The following is a 23,577-nucleotide window of genomic DNA, read 5'->3' as shown; positions in this document are numbered from 1 at the left end:
TTGGGAAACAGAGAAAGTGTGAAGAGTGGAGCAAGGTTGTGACTATAGTAATATCAAAACCATATGGGTAAGTGGATGCTCCTTATCCAACCAAGTGTTTTACCTTATCCGTGGGGTGGCCCCCTATTGGTGGATAACACCATATTAGTGAATTTGGCAAGTTCCCAGTTCCCACTTTGAAAACAAGACTAAGATTTGACCATATTGCTAAACCTTAGCCAAAATTTTGAGAGCATAGCTTAGACGACCATTTCAATTACTTCCTTGTGGAAGGCTTTGGTCTTAAATAAAACTCAAACTTACCATAGAATTTTCATGAGGTTCTTTTCTCAATTATCTTAATTCCCTTTTACTAAAAGCCTAGGGAAGTTCATTGATTCATAGTATTATAAGTACATTCCTGCGGGTGATATCATTCTTCAAGATTCCTTATACCTTAATTTAGTCACATGAATCCATGCCTAATTTTTGGAAAACTAAGATGCTAGCTTTTTCCTTTAGTTTGTACTTAAAATTAGTAACTTTTTGACAAAGTAATTTCCTAGCTACTTATATACATAAGATATTTTTATCCTAGCTTTCTTATAAGATTCCTAAGTTCTACTAATTATCTTATATTTTTTTGAATATTCTTTCTAATTTTCCCTTTTAAATAAGGTCAAAAATCCCTTATTTTTTTACTTAATAATTATTAAAGTAACTATCTCATAGAGATACATTTATCTTACCTTTGTGATAGAGTAATATACCGCTAAAAATTTATAAATAAATTTATTAATCATTTGTTAATCTATTTCTAAATAATTTTTAAAGTAATATTAATTAGCAAAGCTAGCTAACTAATTATGAGATAATTACCACAAGTTTATAAGGCTATAATGTACCTTTAAAAATTATTTCACTTAATTATAGGCTGATTTACTAATAATCTTGCTGAATGTTTTGCTAAAATTAAAGAATTTAAGTTTTAGTAATTAGAAAAACTAATTAACTAACTATGAGATAGTTATCATAGATTGCTAAAATTGTAATATTTCTTTGAAGTATCTCATTAACTTATAAACTCATTTATTAATTATCATGCTTAATTTTCAGTTGAAAATAAGGAATTTAAGCAAAAGTAGTTAGCAAAAGTAATTACTTACTCGCAAAAGGCTATCTGAACCACTGGCAAGAGCTATCTTACCCACTAGCAAAAGGTTCAAAACCACTACAAGTGGTCTAGAAGGCCTTTGCAAGTGGTTCAGAACCTCTTTCAAGTGGTTCTTTACCACTTTGTTGTGGCTACCATTTTACATAATGCAAATGGTTGTCAACCACTTACATGTGGTCCATAGTTCACAAGTGGTATAGCTTGCACTTCTGCCAACTAATTTCCTATATTTATCTTCTACAAAAGCCCTAAGAAAAACTGCTAAAACAATTTAAAATCAACTTATAATAAGAATTCTTGCAGGGCACACAACAAAATGGTCGATTGAATAGAAAATCATGTTTCTACATTAGAAATTGCTATTGAATTCCGCAATACAATGTCGGTTTTTTGCCCATTTTACAAAAAGAAGTCCTCATCATGAGTTATACTATCAAGCTCATCATGGGTATTTACATAAATAATCACATGTACACAACTCTTACGATTTCTGTTGAGACCGGAGATCAGTAGGTGGCCCTTTATAACGTGTTTGTGGAGGTGGTGGAGGGAGCACTTTGCCTTTGCCACTTGATAATTTTTCCCTCACAGACTCAACTTTCCGAAGAGTCTGCCACCCTCTTCTTCTAGCATCCAGTTTACAAGCAGTGATAAACTCCGATCAATTATCTGTTTTCTTCCACTCAAAGAGAAATGGCAAAACTTCATGATGCATAAACCTCTCCCATTGGTCTTCCGTATGGTCCTCTAGAGAAGGCAAGATAACATAGGAGTCTTTGTCGTTAAAGAAACACCTGGGATATTTGTCCTCTAGCAGGAGGGTGTTATCTTTGTTGAATTGTGGAAACTCATTCCAAAAAGTACCCAAGACAAGAAAGAGCATATGTTCCCCTTACTTGTCAAGCCATGAGCTTCTACTACATGCCTCCTTTGCAATCCACCCGTTCAAGCACCTCGGGCCTGAGACAAGCACAATTCTAACCTCTTTTCTAGGTCTTGGTAAGGGCTTGTGTTCGAGACGTACACTTCAAAAATCTAGCTAACCCCAATAACAAACCACTCTGCAACATGGTGCACATAATGGTTCAGATTGTTGTTCTGCTTCACCTTCCGAAAGTGCAACATGCCCACGTTAGGTGGTCTTCGTCCCTCTCTCTTGTCTCGTGAGTGACAATAAGCAGATCATTACTATTAATGATCAAGGCATGCCTATTATCCTCCAAAAGGTGAGGGACACAAAACTGAGTTACTAGGGCTGTCTCTCAATCAAAGTGCCCCAGGTCTTCTTGAGCACAATGCCGGTGCCCAACATTACCACAATCACTTGTACTTTTACTATAGTGCCCAAAAAACCACGCCTAGTAAATTGTAGTAGAGATTGACACCATGAGACAAAAAATATATCTTATATTCAAATAAGTAAATAGCACAAAAAGCACATGGAACTTAAAGTTTCTGATGTGCATGGGTTTTGGGGGGGTCCTGATTAGTAATTTCGTTGGATCTAGATGATGCACTCCTTTCTCTTGCTATCACTCGTGTTTCTTCCTCGGGGTATTTGCAATTACTAGTAATGTCTCCACATCCTCTGCATCCTCCACTTTATCCTCTGGGATCACAAAATAAGGTTTAGGAAAAAAAAACAAAATCTACTCGAACAAAAATAAAACACTACATATATGCACTTCATTACCTTCCTGGTTGTCGATTGAGAGCTTGCTAAGTCATGTCCAATGGTTTCCTTGCCATGATTCTCAACCACGAAGGCCTCTACCTCAAGGTCCTCCACTCTATCCCCACTTTTTACAATAGCCTTGCCATGCTATAAACCCTCAGATAGCTCTATGTTGTTCTCGTCAAGTTCAGATAGTTCTGTATTGTTCTCGTCAAGCTCAAGAAGATGAGAACTTTTGTCAGCATTGGTTTCTATGAAGAAAAAAACCATGTTAATGGACTTATCTTAAGACAAGTGGATTTAAGATGAGTATAGTGAACCCACCCTCCGGCTCTATGTACTCAATTTCGAGTGCTGAGAACTTGGAAATTTTTGGAATCTTTACTATGCACAATGGGTGAGTGCACTTTGCCATAGTGCCGCATAGAACTGCAAAGCAAAATGGGTGATATTTGTGTTAACATTCCAACGAGAAGAATCTTGCCATGTGGTTAGCTGAGAGGGATTTCCCACATGTAGCACAATAACCCCCAATACACACAAACGGTTTCAAAATAGAGTCTTTAGTCAGTAGTGAGGGGACAATGATGCCTCTACCCTTTTCTTGGATATATTGGATGGCTGTATCCATAACTGCTCTTCAAGACATGAAGGCTTCTAATTCAGAGTCCAAAGCCATATTCCTTTGCTGCCAATCATAGCATAAACAACAACAGAGAGTAAGATCATTTCATGCTTGAATGGACTCAAGAGCACAAGCTTGAATGCTTCTATTCAACTTCTTCTAAAGAATTCAAAGAAAAAAAAATGCTTGACAAATCTTATCAAAACTCTTTCTAGTCATTTCTTAGCGCTTTTTAACAACTTGTTCAACACTTTTTAACCACCGATTGAGCACCATTGAGCACTTCAGAGCACTTTCTAACCACCTGGTCACCGCTTTCTAAGCACCTAGCTACCACTTTCAAAGCACCTGGTTACCACTTTCTTGGCACCAAAAAGTGTTTCAAATCACTTCCTGACCACCCTATTGATCAACAGTAAGCAGTCCAAAGAACTTTCTTTAGAGCACTTTCAGAGCACCTGGTTACCACTTTCTTGGCACCAAAAATCATTCAAATCACTTTATGAACACCTATTAATCAACAGTCAGCATTTCAAAGCACATTTTTACCACTTAGACACCACTTTTACTTCTTGTGAGCAGTTAAAGTGCTTCAAATTGTAGATTGGTTACTTGAAAGCACTTTGAAGTACTATCTAAGCACCATTTAGTATTGTGGAGCACTTTATAACCACCTGGTTACCACTTTCTTTGCACCATAAAGAATTTCAAATCACTTTCTGACCACCTATTAATCAACATTGAGCACTTCAAAGCACTTTCTTATCACCTAGTCACCACATAGTGCTCCTTGTGAGGAGTTTAAGTCTTCAAATTTTTGATTGCTTCCTTCAAAGCACTTTGAAGTACTTTCTTCGCACCATTCTACATTGTGGAGAACTTTAAAGCAGTCTCTTCACTCAATCCTTAGCACTTGGTCAAAACTTCATAACCACCTAGAAAGCAGTGTAGTGCTATATCAAAGCACTTCGAAGGACCCTTTCAGCACTTTGAAACACTTTCTTACCACCTATCAAGCATATTGTAGGCACCATTGAGCACTTCAAAGCACTTTTAGGTGCTTTTAAGTCATTTATTAGCATTTTCTAGGCACTGGTGAGCACTATTAAGCTTTTTCTAACCACTTGGTTAGCACTTCCTACTCCAAGTAAGCAGTTTAGAACTATCTCAAAGCACTTCATAACATGAAGCACTTCTAGTCTTAAGTCCAACCACTTGGTCAACACATTCTCCTTATCTATTGAGAAATTTGAATTTATCAAAAAGCACTTCTAGGCACTTTTAGCAGCAAGCGAGCTGCAAGGAGTCCATATCTTCATTAAGCCGCCCTGAATCAGTAGTGACACTTGACTTGGAAAACATCTTGGTGATAGCTGTGACCTCTACCTCTTTGTGGTCTACCTCCCGTGAATCTGAATCAGGTGAGGTCTTGAGCACCTCCTGCTCCTTGTTTAGTTGGTCCAATTTCCTGTAGAAGTCACGTAAGCAGAAAAATGCCCTTCATTTCTAAGCCAAAGGTCCCTCTTTTCTTACAGCTGCACTTTCACCTCACCCAGCAACCTTTTTTGCTCATTCTCCTGGCTACTAAGTCCCTCCACCATGCTAAGCACCAATTGAATATACATTGGCATTTCTACTACCTGAAATGGTTGCAGCTTGCTTGCAGACATTGTTGGTATTGATGATAAGGCACCATCATAGATAGATGCTTCTATTTGAACGACACCAGTCAAGCCATAATCGGTGCGGAACTTGTTGATCTTTCACTCCAAACCCCCTTTTTGCATCTTGCAGTTTTCAAGGACACTGCCACCAAACCTTGCCCATGTAATCCGATGTCTAGTCTGATCACTCACTGCTACTGGACAACTCTCAAACCTTGTGCAAATTTTGCTAGCATCTCACCATTGGATGGGGTTGCTTGATATACCTTCTGGTACAAAAGCCAGAACTCATCAATGAACTCATCCCTCACACGGTTGAGAAATAGCTTTGTGCTTTTCTTGTGCAGGCACTTGAAGACACTCAGCCACTCCTCATCGGGGATATCTTTATCTGTGAGCTCTTTAGGCATCTTCCCCTCTAGGCTAAGCCCGTACTCCTCATGTAGTTACTCAGTAAAGAAGAAAAATCTTGATAGCTACGGGTACTCCAAGGCTGGAAGCACCAAAAAATAGAGCGCCTTGAAAGCCCAGCTTTGCAAACACTGAAGCAATTTAAAAAAACAATGCAAAATATACACATGCATACCTTTCGATGACTTTGTTGATAGCTTCGATCTGGATGCAATGCATTCTAGAGTGCCAAGTAGAGCCTTTACCTCCACTTTTGATGGACTTCTTCGTGTCTAGAGCTCATTGGTTGGAGGGGTTTGATCTTGAAGTTCAGGTTCAAACATTGTGCCCTTCTCGGTCTTGTGTGTAACATTTAATGGCCTAAAAACTGTTGTGTAGCGGAAATTAGCATGAACATAGTGGGCATTTCATTAGAATAGATTCCTAATGAGAATTACAAGAGTGCTTGGGTGGAGAGAGCAACAAAAAGCATAGCACCTAGTTAGATAGCATGAACAATACTTTCAAAAGAGAGAGAAATTAAGCTATTGACAATAGTTGAGGACCGGATTTACATGGAGCCGGTAACCCCTCCAAAAGGCTTTGTATTATGGTTTCTCCCATCAAGAGAGACATTGTACAATACAATTCTTTGTGTTCCTTCAAGACTGCTAGTGCAATGAAGATGAAAGATTCATGCACCAAGAAAAACACTTATCAACCACAACATCAATTGTCTCCGGTCTTAGACCCAAGACCTCACACACCTTCAAAGATGGTGAGAGCTAGCGGGGTATGAGAGTAGATTGAGAGGAAGAAGGAGTATTCTTACGAGAAATATGTACATCTCCTCACATAATCACTCATATTAGCATAGCTTAGCTTAGTAATTACCATGGTAGAGGAGATGAGCATGCATTGAAGCTTGGCTCTTGGTTGGATTTGCATCACAAAGCCAAGAGTTGTTGGTGTAGGCCTCCCTTCTCACAAGCTTGGAGTAGGTGATAAGCTTTCTATTAAAGCTTGAAGAGGAGAGAGAGTATTCTTTACTTCACACATGAGATTGTGTGAGTGTGTGTGTGCTAATGCCTTCCAAAAATCACCCCCCTCTCTCTCTTGGTCGACCCCTCTTGCTATTTGCTCATGCTACCCTCTCATTGGACCTCCCTAGGGCTAGCCAATGATAATTAAGCAGCATAAGTGATAGCGTTCTGAAATGTGTCCCCCTTTCCCCTTTTGTGAGAGCTTTAGGTAATTTAATAATTCAACTAAACTCTCATTGGACCCGTTTGCCTCCTGGCCAATAGGAATCAGGCAAGCCATTGGGCTGCTGAATGCTCATTGGACCCCTTGGGAGACCCTTCAATAGTCTTCTAGAGGGCTTAATTCTCATTGGTTCTTTTATTAAATGTTTTTAAATTAATTAAACTAGATTTACTCTAGCCTAATTCTCATTGGTCCACCTCCAAGGCCATCCAATAGGAATTGGGTACACCTTGTGGGCATCTGGGCTAGGGAGCTGACATGTGTCCCTCATTCCCTTTGTGTAAAGGGAGCTTGTCTATGTGTGTGTGTGTGTGTGAATTTCTCTCTCATCCCCTACAAGCAAGGCTCGCTCCCTCCTATGTAGGGATTGCTAAAGACTTTTGGGGCACACACAAAGCATCCAATTTTCCCAAAGTTTGACCTTTGTACACAACCTTTGAATTTTGGAACCTTAGCATTTTGGAAGTCTTAATGGGCTGAACCTTAGGGTCTTTTAAGCCCATTATTGCACATGGCTCTTTTGCAGATGGCCCCCCTTTGGATCCCTATTTTCCCTCCTTTGGATTCCTATTGTGGCCGGTCTGCTAGCTTAACCAATATTCTAGCTTTTTCTCCCCTGGCACTTCCCCATATTAAATGATCAGTTTAACATGAGAAAATCATTTAGGAGAATTATATATTGATTATTATGACATTACCTTTCTCTTGAAATCATAGTCGTCCTCGACTATGGGGTAGAGAAGATAAAGCATATTCATTAGTCCTTTCCTCGGCTAGTCCATTTGGCGCTTGAGAGCCTGAGGCTACCGCAAGCATGTCTGCACATTAGTCCTATCAATCTTCCATAGTAGAGTGACAAGCTCTACTTGGTGTTTGGGAGACGTCGTCTCTTCAAACTTGATCTAAGCATGCATACTACTTCATTTTTGTGCACAATAAAGAAAAAGAGAGTCTTATAAGACAAAAAATTTGTTCATTTTTAACATTTTGTACATTTGCTTACTCTTGGGAAGCATTCTAAGCATTGACAAGGTTTAGGTTATCCTTTAATTGTATGCCTTGCATCCATCTAACATCTTCAAAAGGATAATTCTTAAAGTTAATAAGATATCATCGGATAGTCTTACCGCCTCTTAGTACCTTGTCTTCATGTCAGAGAATGGACTCGGATTGCAGCACCTCTTCTTGGTCCTCGATCTCCGGTGGGTCTTCAGTAGTTGGTTCTTGAGGTGGCTCTCCTTTGTAAGGCTTTAATAGGCTCACATGGAAAGCATTGTGTATGAGCCAATGATTGGGCAACTTGAGTTGATAGGCCATCTCATTAATTGGCCTAAGAATCTCGAAGGGACCATAATACCTTTTTGCTAGTTTAGCATAGTACTTTTGGTGTCCCGTAGGATTCTTGCCCGTCGTGTGCCTTAACCGAGCCTTGGGAAATTTTAATAAGACCCAATCATTTTCTTTAAAGGCTTGGGCTCTTCTGTGCTTGTCAGCAGCAGCCTTTTGCCTTTGTTGTGAGATAGAGATAGCATCCTTAATCTTTTGAAAAGATTCTTATAGGTCTCGGCTATACTCATCTGCAGCGAAGATCTTCCCATGTACCTTAAGTAGAAAGGGGCTTTTTGATCTTCCCTCAATTACCTCGAAAGGTGATTTTCCCATGGAAGTATGTACAATGTTATTGTAAGCATACTCCACTAAGGGTAAGTACTTCTCCCATTGGGATCTTTGATCTACTTCTGTTACATAGGCTTTTAGTAGATCGAGAATTGTTAGGTTAGCTATTTCACTTTGGCCATCCGTTTGTGGATGATAGGCCAAAGAGAAATTTAGCCTTGTCCCTAAATTCTCAAAGAGACCCGACATTACCGGTCATTCTAGGATCTCTATTCGACACTATGGACATTGGCAAGCCATGGTACTTGAAAATTTGTGAAATGAAAAGGGTTGCCATTTGATGGTCTTTGATATTCTTTTTGACAGGTATAAAATGAGCTTGTTTACTGAACCTGTCAACTATCGTTCATATTCCTGTATTCCCATGGATAGAATTAGGCAATTCAAAGATAAAATCCATGGATATGCTCTCCCATGGTGAATTAGGGATTGGCAAAGGTTGAAGCAATCCAGTTTACTTCCCTCTATCAAATTTTGTCTTTTGGCATACCACACATTTAGAAACATACTCTTGTACGTTCACTTTCATGGTAGGCCAATAGAAATATGTTTCAATTCCCTTTAAGGTAGACTGAATCCCTCTACGCCCCGCATAAGGAGGAGCATGAGATTCATACATTACTTTCTCACGTAGTGAGTTAGTAACACATAGTCTATTGCCATAGAGAAGATAACCATCTTGTAAAGTAAATGGTTCTTGTTTCTTCCCTAATGCAAGGGCTGAAATCACATCTCTAAAATCGGGATCAATAGCATACTCATCTATCATTGAAGATAGATCATTGTGAGTTTCTATGGAAAACGCATTCACTCTCGACCGTCTTGAGAGTGCATCAGCTACTTGATTATGCTTGCTAGCAATGTGAGCGATATGAAAATGAAATTGCGAAAGGAAATTTGCCCACCTCATTTGTTTGTTGGAGAGATTGTTCTGCGTCATGAAGTACTTAAGACTTTGGTGATCCATTCGCAGAATGAAAGGAGTCCCCAATAAATAGTGCTTCCTTGAGTCTAAGGCATGTAGAACTGCAAGGAGTTCCTTTTCATATATGCCTAAATCTTGCTCAACAGGGTCGAGCCTTCGACTTTCATAGCCTATGGTGTGCCCTTCTTGAAGAAAAACATCTCCAAGGCAATCACCACAAGCATCAAATTGGACCTCAAATGGTTTTGAGAGATCCTGTAGTGTAAGCACAAGTTGAGGGACCAGCTTTTCTTTAAGCTTTTCAAAAGAATTGTTCTCCTTATTCTCTCTTAAAACTTGAAATATTACCTAGAGGTGTTGCTTGTGTTCGTCTAATGAATTAGAGTAGATGATAATATCATCAAAGAACACTCCAGTGAAGGTTCGATGAGGCCTGAACAGCTTCTCCATCAAGCGGTTGAATGTGGCTGGTGCATTGGTCAAGCCAAAAGACATGACAATGTATTTGTAAAGACCAAAAGTGGTGCAAAGTGCAGTCTTTACAATGTCTTGATTAACTATCCTTATTTGATGATAGCCACTTTTTAGGTCAATCCTACTGAAGTAGGTTGACCCTTGTAGATTATCAAATAGGTCTTCTACCCGTGGAATGGGAAACCTATTCTTGATAGTGATCCTATTTAGTGCTCTATAGTCGACACACATACGATCTGTGTGACTTGATTATGTGTGACTTGATTTGGACACCATGATTGGCATGGTTGGGGTGGCTGACTTGAATGAGATCTTGTGTGCTTAATCGTCAATGCATGTAATTAAATCTGTGCTTGAGAGACTCCAAGATTAGTGTGTTTCACTTCGTTGCTTGATGTGTATAGATGATTTCTTGTATTGATGCTTGATGTGAAATTAGCATTAGTTGAATTGGGATGATTTCTATTTGCATTGGAGGATGCACGCTCTTGAATCCTCTCAATCTTTGCATCCAATGATGCTCTCGCACATTCTTTTTGTGATGCCTCCAAGCCCTAGCCGGGTCATGCTCTCTCTCTCCGGATTGATAGATTTTATGGGAGATTGCCTATGCTATGGCGAGCCTCCAACAATAGGTAAGGAAAGAGATGCTCTTCCCTCCCTCTTTGAACTTCTTGAGCTTGGACGACCTCTTCCACGCGGCATAGGATTTCCTATGGCCTCTTCTTTTTGATGGTTCAAAGGTTGCACCATCACTTTCTTCAGAAGGTGAGGAATTTGAGGAAGGTGGAGAAGAGGGTGACCTCTTTCTTGCCTTTTTCTTGTCTTGATCTTTTTCGTCTTCACCATCACTTTCATAAGAGGAAGAGGATGAAGAAGATGGAGAAGAGGGTGTCCTCTTTCTCGCATTTTTCTTCTCTTGCTTTTTATCATCCCTCTTTGAATTATGGTGTGGAGAAGGGTGAGATGGTCTTCTCCGCTTTGGTGGTGATGGAAAGCGTTTAGCCTGCCGTCTTATTGGAGCCATCTCTGTCGAGGTGGCGGGAGACTCACTTCTTTCTCGTTCCCTCGGGGGAGGATCTTGAGTTCTCCTTTGGGAAGGATATGCATCATCAAGAAGTAAATTCTTCAGTCCTTTGTATGGATTCTCTTTCTAGGTGTTCTCTCGTCATGGTGGTGAGCTTGGAGAATCCCATGAGCATGGAGCTGCCATTGCACTTCACTTTCGAGAGATGGATTGCCCATGGCTTGTTGAAGCCTAGAAACAAGATAGTTAACAAGCATCAGGAAATCATTAGTAGCTTGCTCATTAGCAAAATCAAAGCTATCAACATTAATTTCACTCTCTTTACTATTGTCAGCCATTCTAGCAACTTTTAGGTGTAAAATTTTTAGGTGTACTTTGGCACTTCAAGCCCTAGTTGCTACTCCTCTTTACCCCTTTAGAAAAGCACTCAAGCTACTGTACCCATGGCTCGAATACCATTAATTGTAAGGAATAGAAGAGAGGGTCGTTCAACACCAAAACAACATCGGCTCCTGTCAAGCTTCTAAGAGCTCAATAGTGGCAAGCCTCGTAGGACTCCACTATTAAGACCATAGATCTCGACGGTGATGCCCCGTTAACTACACAAAGGCAGGCGCACTGCAAGGCTGAAAAATCCCTATTCTACTTATTCAGATGCAATTAATAATACCAACCATTTATAGCTAGCTTGAGGACCTCCCTTCTTGAGCAAGAAAAGAGAAACCTTGTGCTCTGATACCAATGTAGCATTTAATGGCCTAAAAACTGGTGTGTAGCGGAAATTAGCATGAACATAGTGGGGATTTCATTAGAATATATTCCTAATGAGAATTACAAGAGTGCTTGGGTGGAGAGAGCAACATAAAGCATAAAACCTACTTAGATAGCATGAACAATACTTTCAAAAGAGAGAGAAATTAAGCTATTGACAATAGTTGAGGACCGGATTTACAAGGAGCCGGTTCCCCCTCCAAAAGGCTTTGTATTATGGTTTCTCCCATCAAGAGAGACATTGTACAATACAATTCTTTGTGTTCCTTCAAGACTAGCTAGTGCAATGAAGATGAAAGCTTCATGCACCAAGCAAAACATTTATTAACCACAACATCAATTGTCTCCGGTCTCAGACCCAAGACCTCACACACCTTCAAAGATGGTGAGAGCTAGCGGGGTATGAGAGTAGATTGAGAGGAAGGAGTATTCTTACGAGGAAGATGTACATCTCCTCACATAATCACTCATATTAGCATAGCTTAGCTTAGTAATTAGCATGGTAGAGGAGATGAGCATGCATTGAAGCTTGGCTCTTGGTTGGATTTGCATCACAAAGCCAAGAGTTGTTGGTGTAGGCCTCCCTTCTCACAAGCTTGGAGTAGGTGATAAGCTTTCTATTAAAGCTTGAAGAGGAGAGAGAGTATTCTTTACTTCACACATGAGATTGTGTGAGTGTGTGTGTGGTAATGCCTTCCAAAAATCACCCCCCTCTCTCTCTTGGTCGACCCCTCTTGCTATTTGCTCATGCTACCCTCTCATTGGACCTCCCTAGGGCTAGCCAATGACAATTAAGTAGCATAAGTGATAGCGTTCTGAAATGTGTCCCCCTTTCCCCTTTTGTGAGAGCTTTAGGTAATTTAATAATTCAACTAAACTCTCATTGGACCCGTTTGCCTCCTGGCCAATAGGAATCAGGCAAGCCATTGGGCTGCTGAATGCTCATTGGACCCCTTGGGAGACCCTTCAATAGTCTTCTAGAGGGCTTAATTCTCATTGGTTATTTTATTAAATGTTTTTAAATTAATTAAACTAGATTTACTCTAGCCTAATTCTCATTGGTCCACCTCCAAGGCCATCCAATAGGAATTGGCTACACCTTGTGGGCATCTGGGCTAGGGAGCTGACATGTGTCCCTCATTCCCTTTGTGTAAAGGGAGCTTGTCTATGTGTGTGTGTGTGTGTGAATTTCTCTCTCATCCCCTACAAGCAAGGCTCGCTCCCTCCTATGTAGGGATTGCTAAAGACTTTTGGGGCACACACAAAGCATCCAATTTTCCCAAAGTTTGACCTTTGTACACAACCTTTGAATTTTGGAACCTTAGCATTTTGGAAGTCTTAATGGGCTGAACCTTAGGGTCTTTTAAGCCCATTATTGCTTATGGATCTTTTGCAGATTGCCCCCCCTTTGGATCCCTATTTTCCCTCCTTTTGGATCCCTACTGTGGCCAGTCTGCTAGCTTAACCAATATTCTAGTTTTTTCTCCCCTGGCACTTCCCCATATTAAATGATCAGTTGAATATGAGAAAATCATTTAGGAGAATTAGATATTGATTATTATGACATGTGCCTTGGTAAACCGCATGCACGTGACTTCATCTTACAGACTTGAATGTACATTAAAGAGGATGAGCTTATGAGAATGGAGAGAAAAACTAATGCCTATAGCTCCAAGTGCTACAGTATGATGCATGCAAAGGTTGACTTTGGTAAATCAAACAGGAAAAAATGGACATGCAGACATGTAAGCCTCAGAAGTTCAAAACTGTTTATGAGCACGACTAGAGACCTCTATTTGCGGAAAGGATGCATGTCTTATGAGCACGAGGAGAAGGACTAATGCATGCATACCTATACTCCAAGTGCTATAGTATTCATGATGCATGCAAATATTCACTTCAAAAACAGCAAAAAAACGGCACATTTAGACATGGAAACCTCAGCAGTTCAAAACAGCAGTAGGGTTAACTTTCTCAGTCTGCCAGAGTAGAGGGGAGAGTGAATGAGATGTCTGCAAACCTCAGCAAAAACGGCAGTAGGGTTTACCTTCTCAATCCAGCAGAGAAAAGGCAAGAGGAGTAAATGAGACGAGCGTTTGTTATGAAGCTCAAGGAGATCACCTGGCACACGGGAATTATCTGTCAAAAGTTGACATCAACGTCATCCTATGACAAGTCACATCACGCATACCTTGAGAATGATGATTGAGATGCCCCTCCCTACAATCAATGGCCCCTTCCAACTACTAAGGCCATTAACATTTTAAAATCCCCTTTTCTTTTTTGAATTTATCACAAACTCCTTTTTAAAGCAGTCTCTTGGTGGTACCCCAAAAAGTGAAATAGTGGTACCACATACATGCTTAGACCCTAGTACCCAAGCCCGGGAGAACCAAACCTTTGTACATTAATTTTTACATGGTCACTCCCAAGAATGGAAGCACTATGTACACATATATATATGAGGCTAGTTAGCAATATTTTTGACATGATCTAATGACTTGTGCTCATTTAAAAAATGCATGACAATGGGCACAACTAAAAACACATTTTTATCAATGAGAATCTTATGTTAAATGGAAGAGCTTTTACATGAAAATGCGTTTGTATGCTTAAAATTGCAATGCAACACTGTATGAGAGAGACGCGCAGGGTTGAAGAAAATATTAGACTCACAGTAAGCTTTTGTAGCGTACACTCACTTTCATCATCCAAAAAATTAGGTCAATAGTTACCAAAATTGGCTTCTATACCTTAGCCAAGGTTAAAGAATGGATTCCTAGCTAATTGGGCTCAATGAGAAGGCTTAAGAACTACATAAAGTGACGAATTTGGAAGTCATTGATCCCTTTACACTTATTGGCAATCAATAATATTACAATGGCTTTGGATTTTGTGGATTTCTTATTAATACAAAGGTTTTTAATACAAACAATTGCAATTAAAAATGAGAGTGGTGTCCCTTTGATGCTCTTTTTTTGGCTTTGCTAGCTGAGCAACTAACATTCCCTCCATCCTTGCTTGTGTCGTCCATGACACAACTACTTAGGGTGGTAAGTAGTGGTCGTGCTTTCACGCTTCATTCCTCCTGGCATGCTGTTGGAGACTTTGTTGGTACTTGAGATTAATTTCTTTGTCCTGTGTTGACATGAATTGCATGGATATTCTATTCCTTTTCTCAACTACTGAGTAACAAAATTGGCTCTTAAATTGGTGATGACACGGCCAAATATTTTGAATATATAAGTGAAGAAGCCTGTATAGAATGTCTCTTCAATGGTTTGCATGTAATATGATGGAATAAACATCACTCGAGCATAAAATCCATGGAGAAATTCCTGTGAAGGTTGGCGTGATAGATCATATCACAATCCCTTGTTACCTTCAAGGAAGGACATCCATCCTACATTTGTTTGCTCTGCACGATGGAAATTTTGTAAGCAGGTGAGGAGCATTTTGGAAATCTTGATCATCATGATGCAGTCCAAGTCAGGTATCCTTCTGAATAGCTGGGTAGTAGAAGAGCATGTGTCCACCATATAGTTTTCAGGGTGAACTATCTTGTGGTGGTGTGAACCTTGGGTAATTAAGCCAGGTAGGCATTCTTTGATGAATGATTGTGTGTGATTGCCAGCTTCTGACTCTTAGTACCAGACACTACACAAGATCTTGCTTTATATTTGATGACACATTAGTATACAAGATGAGATACATGGGGTGCCGGTTCAGTCAGATCTCTTGCCATTTTGGATGTGTCATTGCTGGGTTGGCTTGGAATTCCTTTAGTAGTCTTTCTTTGATCTGTAGCACTTCAAACTTGATGAGTGGGAAGGGGAGATCTTGTTGATGCCATGCTTCATTGATATTGGACAGTGTCAGAAGGTTGACATTAGTTGAATGCAGGATGCTCTCTTCCCATTGTATCACCTCCTTCCAAATTTTCTATGTCTCCGCTTCTGCTTGTTTATTTAAAGCAGCTTCTTTGTCCTGCAGTTAAGCTTTTTGGTTGAGTTGAGGGTTGAGCTTCTTCTTGTGGAATCCCTAGCTCTGGGAGATTTCCTTCTTGAGTGGTGTCTGCTTCAAAGTCCATGAATTGTAAGGCATATTTATCTCCCACTACCGAGTCTGCTTGTTCTTCACCCGACGTGGATGCATGTGCTTTTGCAACCTCTTGAGATTTTTTGAGCTTGACTTTGAGTTGTTCAATCTCTTTTTGATACCCTTCCTTGCTGCATGAATCCAATGGAGAGTTCTCTCCTTTATATCTACTCTAGCTTTAGCTCCATGTCTAGGTCTCAAACCTTCTGTTCCAAAGAGGCTTTGTGATGGGTAAGGGGATCATGCTCATGTGAAAAAAGTGCTTGCAACAAAGTAAATCATCTTCAAAGTCCATGAACTGTAAGGCATATTTATCTCCCACTACCGAGTCTGCTTGTTCTTCACCCGACGTGGATGCATGTGCTTTTGCAACCTCTTGAGCTTTTTTGAGCTTGACTTTGAGTTGTTCAATCTCTTTTTGATACACTTCCTTGCTGCATGAATCCAATGGAGATTTCTCTCCGTTATATCTACTCTAGCTTTAGCTCCATGTCTAGGTCTCAAACCTTCTGTTCCAAAGCGGCTTTGTGATGGGTAAGGGGATCATGCTCATGTGAAAAAAGTGCTTCCAACAAAGAAAATCATCTTCGGCGTGCCTATGATAAAATTTACATTTTATTGTCACTTAGGCCCTAATCGTACCCTATCTATCTTTTACTATGTTAGATATGATGGTTGAAGCCCTTGGTTGTGTATTTTCTCTTGGTGTTGATCTTGGTGAAGGGTTGGTCTAAGAGATACCTCTCCTTAGGGGTCTATGCACAATTTTCACCTTTATACAAATTTTCACTATACAAATTTCAATATACATGAGAGTTGCAAAAGCATTTACATAGGGGAGGATTTCTCAATGTTTAGGCCATGAGCCGGACTACATCGAGAGGCATCTAGCGACTAGTGCTACCCTTGAATGGGTGTTATGGATGCAAGCAGACTCAAGAAAAAATAACATTGTGGAGGGTGATGTGGGACGATTGTCTAACCTTACTCCTATCTTATTGCAGATTTAGCGAGAACCACGATTAAATTGTCAATCCATGGGACGAAGCTGACTTGACAAGTGCATAGAGGCTACAAGAAATTGTCAATCTCAAACAACTCACATCCAACTCAAGCTACACTCAAGTGACTGAAATCACCAAAAGCCAATCGCTCATCGGCAAACAAATCGCATCCATTACAACATCAAATGACATCCAAACGTAATGAAATTTCTAGGACATGTTTATAAGACCTAAGCACACATGCTTATGGTTTCAAGTCCCACTTTAGGTCAAGTGCCAAAATCACGATTATTAACAGCAGTGGATTTTTGACCTAGTCATTTTTGACGCAGAATGCACCTAAATGCTTAGCAATGATTCCCCAATATCCCGCCTATGCTTAGTTTTTTATTTTGAAGTGTAAATTCTTACTTATGATGAAATTATGCCGCGGGTCAATGACACCAAAAGCTACAAAATATTGTGAAGTGTTTACGTCAATGCATAGAGATCTTACCTGCGGTTGCAATGCAACAAACACGACTGCAATGTGACAATCGAGGAGGGAGTAGGAAGCGTGAGAAGGAGATAAGTGAGCGCCGTTAGCTCATGCTTTGTATTTCATTATCCAAAACTTGAAATTAACTTACAAAAATTGGCTTTTATACCTTAGCCAAGGTTTTTGATGGTCAAAAATAGTAATCTGGGAGCTCTAGCTAAAGATGGGTAATGACAGGTTGATACAATCTGGAAGCTTGTAGCCTCAGCTCATCAATTACAAAGTTTATCCATAAAATAGGAGTTACAATATTTCCAATTTATCAAAATAATAAGTGTTTTACAATGAGAGATCCAAAAAATGGTATCCAAGTTAGCTTGCTGCTAACATTCCCCCGCTCCTCGCCTGTGTCGTCCCTTCACACAGCTTTATGGGCTGAAATAGTCTTTGGGTTGATGGATGGTGAGGTGGTCTTTAAGTGCATTTAGAGCCTTTTTGTATCTAATCTGTCTCTCTTTATCTGGCACCTGAAAAAACTACATAGTGACTCTGTTTTTAAGCTCAACTGCGGAGTAGCCTACAAATCTCAAAGTCAGGTTGTTGATCACTGGCCCAAAAATCTTCATTTGCCAGTTGAAGAGCCCTGTGTAAAACGCTTCCTCAAACGCCAACATCTTGTGAGAAGGTAAGAACATACATCGGGTGTAGAAGCCATAGAGGACTTCTTTGGAAGGTTGCCCACTGAGATTGTAGCATAAACCTTTACTACCCTCAAGGAATGACATCCAAGGGGCGCCTGCTTGCTATGGCTCATGAAATACTTCAATGCAGGTGAGTAGCACTTGGAAAATTTTATAAAGCATTGCACATGATAGATCAGGTAGACTTTTGAAGAATGCCATGGCGCCCGTTAGGGTTTCATTAGGTATTCTTCTGTCGATGGTCCCTTTTCTAGAGCAAGCAATCTTGGGTAGTTCAGCCAGGTTGGCCGCTTCTTTGTTATTTCCTCATGTGCTTGCCAAATCCTTACTCTTGGTACACGAAAAAAAGTGGGATCCTTTTAAAGTGCCGCAGGTGCTCTTGTGAACAGAATCAAGTATCTTGGATTCTTGTTCAACCAGCTCAGCCTCCACTTGGGGTGGTCTTCATCCGCGCCTTCTACTTGCATGTCTTTGTAAAGCCTCTCTTTGACTTGGAGCAACTCCACCTTTATCAAAGGATATGGTAGGGATTGTTGATGCCATTGTGAATTGATTTGATTGGGAGTGAGTTGAGTATCATTGATAGAGTGAAGAACTCTCAACTCCCAATCCATCATTGCCTTCCACTACTCATCCACCTCCTGGGTAATCTTCTCTTTGAGTGCACCTTCCTCAGATTTTGACAGCTGGACCATTGGCACTTCATCTGCTTCGGTTAATGGTACCCTAAAATCCTCTTTTCCACCTAGCCCTTCTACCGGTTGTGCTTCCATCCCAGCAAAAGAAACTGAGGAAATATCAATATGTGGTTGTTCTGGAGTTCTTTCTTCTTCATGTGTTTCTTGCCATCTATCTCTCAACAGTTGGTTGACTCTTTTAAGCTTGGCTATTTCTTTTAGCAGCTCTTCTTCTTGTTGCGCACTCATTAAAGACAGGTCTTTGCGTTGAGACTGCTCCATCTTTAGCTCTAGCTCAAGGTCTTTGTTCGTTTTTCTCTAATGCTTTGTACACTTCATCTGCCCCTTTGATTGAGGCTATTGCGGGATTTTCTAGTATTTGCCGCAAAAAAGCTGCCTAATCATTTATTCTCTGCTCTGAATATTGCAAGGAGGCGTTCGCTACATCTAACTACACTTCAATCTTCTGAACTACCAGAGTTGTAGTTAGAAGTTCATTGGTAACCTCTGTCTGCTATTCTTCTTTGGTTGTGCAAGCATATGTCAGCTTAATAAGTAATTCACCTAACTTCTCCATCTCCTTTTGCTGTTTGACTCATGCTAGCTGGTGTTTTTCAGCTTCAGCTTTCATTTTCTACACTTGTTTTTGTAGATCAGTGATGACATTTAATCTGTTTTCTAACTCCCCTTGGAGAGCGTCAATCACCATCTCTAGTTCTTTAGACTTTGTGTTGCTGCTAAGTGCTGCTAATCGGAGTCTTTTCGTCATATCCTGCATTTGCCTTGCATGTTCATTGACTTGCACTATTACCTCATCATTGGATTGCCAATCCTTATTTCTTGTGAGCTGCCTAGATGTCTTGGAAGTCTCTTGTGTCTCTCTCCGGCGGCGTGGTAGCTGGTTGTTCTTGCCCTTGAGGTTGTGGTTGGCCTCTTGTGCTCTGTCATCTTGAGGCTTTGTGGATGCCTCGGCCATTTCGTGTTGCATGGAGGTAGAAGGTGTTTCCTTTGTTCCATGTTCTTGTGTTTGCTCAAACTTTGTGGTCTCCTCTGGTGCAGAACTTGCTGCCCTTTCCGGTTCTGGTTCTTGGGCTTTGTCCTACTCCTGTGTAGTGTCTTCTTTCTGTTTAGGCTCTATTTCTTTTGTCGGCTCAGTTTTTGTGGTTCTATCTGCTGGTGATGGTGGTGGGATTGGCACATTGGGGTCATTATGATGTTTTGTAGCAGGTGAAGAAGGTCGGGGAGACATATCACCTTGTTCATGTTGGGCTTCTCCTTGTGCGGTTGCTTCTTCGGCTTTTTTTTGCTACTTCACCGCCTCTTTAGCTTTTTGTACTGCTTCTTGGTCTTCTTTTAGCTTCAATGCTTCTGTCTCCTGATACATTCTTTCCAATAACTCTGTGGGGTCTTCGGACTCTTTCCTAGCATGGTGCTTTGTTCTTGGTTCTTTCAGTTCATAGGGTACCCACTTTGTAGGGTCCTTGCATTGAGCTTGGCGGCTTCGTTCATAGGAGTGCTTTTCTCTTTCAAACCTGGCATGTTTCTATTGCAGCTCCTTCGGATGTGCTACCACTACTTTTCTTGTCATTTCCTCGATTCGTGCTCTTCTTTCCTCATTGTTGGAGCTTTCACTGCTATGCCATTCTGGAAAGCTCTCAACAGATTCTTCATCATATTTGTATGTTCTCTTGGTACTCTTGAGGGGAAGGTTGTGCAGACACGATCCAAGTGTTCTGATCTAGGACAGGTGGCAAGTTGTCTGCCATGCCGATAGCATGGTAGGCAATTCTTGTGAGTACATCTGGTGCTCCAGATATGTTATTTTACCCTCTTTCTTTGTCCCTTTCAGTGTGGAAAACATGTATTGGGCGTGGTCGATTGGTTGCCTCGTTGTTGACTTGAGAACTTGTGTAAAAGTGGTCGCAACCGCATGATTGGGTGTTGTGTACCTTGGTGGTCTCTTGACAAGGAAGTGGAAGTGTTGGTGGTATAATATTGCAAGTTCTTCCACCTATTTCTAGATGAGATTGGCAAATGTCGCAGTAGCGGTTTCCTTGGTGAAGTTTCCTTTCGTCTTTCTATCTCTTGCCCTCATGGTCATTCCTTTTGTTGGTAGTTTGAGAGCTTTTGCCACTATCTCTTTTGTAATGACCACTTCAACTGTGTTCCCTTGCTGGTCAGAGATTTGGGTGGTTCCATCTTCTTTGATTGTGGACAAGAGCTCATAAGCTTTTTGTAAATCCACTCCACATGGCTCTTGTTCGTAAAACTCTCTAAGCCCTAGCCTTCTGTTGGCTTCTTTTGTCTCGCGCTGTGTGGCGACATCATAGACTTGTTTTGGTATAAGTTGCAGTTCTACCTGATGTCCTTCTTCGCTTTTGAGTCTACATGTGAACACTGAGGTGTTGTTCTCTTCAAGCTGTTCTTTTGACATAGGTCGCTTTGGCAATTTTGACTGAACTGGGGTCCAGTTGGTATGGTGATAGCTCTTGCAGCTTTTCCTTTTGCGAAACCCTTTTCTTGGCCTTCTCTCCTGCTTGCATGGCTCCTGTTAAGTGAATAGAGTGTCAAAGATAGAAAATTTGGCAGATTTTTCACTCAAATGTCCTTCAGTCTAAAATGTTGATAAATTGAGTCCAATTTGCTTCAACTCAATTTTTGAGCATGCATAGATACATAAAAACATGTGAAGATCAGAATCATGAAGTCCAAACAAAAAATTGCAACAAAAGATTATTTACAGCTAAGTAATTTTTTCAACTTTTTGTGAATTTGACATTATAGGCTTGAAGTATATATCAAATAGATATTCTGAGTGAAATATGGGCTCATTTGGGTGCAAAGGATGAAAATGGTGCCAAATTTAGGCTTTAGGTCTCTGAAACAATAGATGTAAAGAAATTTTGAGATTTTGAGCTCCAAATTTGTTCAAACTTGGCTAGTAGGCTTAGGACATCATGTACTTTGGATCCATGATGACAAAGTTACAAATTTCCCTCATCTTGGCAAAAAAGTAAATAATCACGATTATTAACTTTTTCATCAAAATGAACATTTTTTTATGCAACTTGGTTCTAAGCATGGTATAGACCCTGTGTATGTCATATGAGGTGATTTGGATCAAAAAATGTGGCTCATAACTCAAAATTTGGCTTGCAAGAACTTTCTTGCATTTTTTTGATAATTTTCCAACTTATAATCGATCATTTTGGCTCATACTTGAAATTTGGCATGTAATAGGTGTGTACAAGTGATAGGTGACGTTATGATACAATTTTCAAGCCAAAATATTGCAAAAGTAAATAATCACAATTATTTAAAGGAGTCAACTTTTTCTTACAGAACTTGAAAATTTTGACCTAAACACATTCTATACACCTAAAACAAGTCCTAAATTGAATTTGGTAAAATTTGGTCTTGCCGGCATCACTTCGTGCTTTGTCGACTCTGAAATCACTGATTTTTGTGACTACATGGCTTGCAGAGTTGGTTAGTCACTTTTGAGGCTATGGACTTGTCCGCAACATAGTCGTGAAGCAACTCATCCAATTTTGGCCCATTTGGAGTTAGTTTGACCTCGTATGTCGAATTTGACACTTTGGAACCTTCGAGCCATTTTTTGCATTTCGAGGGCTTGGCTTGATTGATTTTATCAAACCAATCATAAACATTGTGTATAGACCTCGTAGGTAGGCTGTTAGTGGAGTCAAAATCCAATTCTGGCATTTGTCAAAAACCTAGCTTTTCTACTTGGGACCCCCTCAACCCTTGCCGAATGGTCAACTGTTGCTATAGAAGTGTTCTATTATGTTGGGGCATGCTACAATTCAAATCTCATCCGATTTGGTTGAGCGGACAAGCCGCTATGATCGAATTTTGGTCGTAGGTCTTCGTGCACTACTCGGATTCTAGGGTTTTTTTCAGGGGTTTAGACTAGCTACCGGCTGTACAAAATGGATCATTGATAAGTATAGAACTTACTCCTCATGTCTTGTGTGAGATGACGTTGAAACCAAACAACTGTGGACTCCGGAAAATACGCGCGAAGAGGGTCGAAAGGCTCTCTCTCCAAAGGCAACAAGTGGAAATGAGGTGATTTTAGCCTACCTTGGGTATCTATACCCGGACGTCCCAAATCATTTTTTCCCAAATTCCCCTGTTAGTCCTACTAGGCCATGAAATCTATGTTAGACTCAAAAATTTCCCCAATCGGATTCTTGTAGCTCATTCTGCAAGAATTCTACAGAAGGAGGTATGGCCACCTAATTTAGGCTTCCTGCTTCCATCTGCCCATTTGATTGAAATTTTTTGTACCTGTCCGCCTTGTCTTTCTGATCATCAGCGTGTCTTTAGGATTTCCATCTGAGCTCCTTTGCTATTTTTATTGATTTTTGACATGTTTATTAGAAAAATCAAAGAAAATAACAAAATGTCGCTAAAAAAGCAAAATCGATTGAAAAACATAGCTTTATTGTTCTTGTTGGATTTCTCCATTTTTAAGTCTCAATATCAAGAAAAATGATGAAAATAACCAAAAAGCACTATTTTTTGATGATTTTTTTATAGTATATACACTATTTACATTCATCGAGGAGATATTTCCCCTATTGATGATTTATAAGGGAACTATTAGGTAATTTTTTAAAAAATCACACATCAACATCAAACTTTTTCCTCCCTCTTCAAACATTGCCCTTAATTACTTAGTACTCTTCCACCCCTCCTAGATGGCATACTTCGGGACGGCTGTGTGCGTGGGTTGAACAATCGTGTCTATACATATCCATGGTTGGCTCTACCATGCTTTGAGATCAATGCAGTTCAAACCATTATGTTGTGCAAGAGTTGGGTCTTGAGTAATTAACTCAAGGGTTTCTGATGTCGAGGCTTTCTGATGCTGTCTTCCAAAGAGAAAATCTTGTAGTTTGTGTGCTCTTTGCTTGATTGTACCATCAGGATGCTTTAGCACGCT

The sequence above is a fragment of the Adiantum capillus-veneris genome, chromosome 6, assembly GCF_014529385.1.
Source record: "Adiantum capillus-veneris isolate H3 chromosome 6, ASM1452938v2, whole genome shotgun sequence".
In the NCBI taxonomy this organism is placed as follows: domain Eukaryota; kingdom Viridiplantae; phylum Streptophyta; class Polypodiopsida; order Polypodiales; family Pteridaceae; genus Adiantum; species Adiantum capillus-veneris.
Note: the sequence above shows the minus strand (reverse complement) of the source record.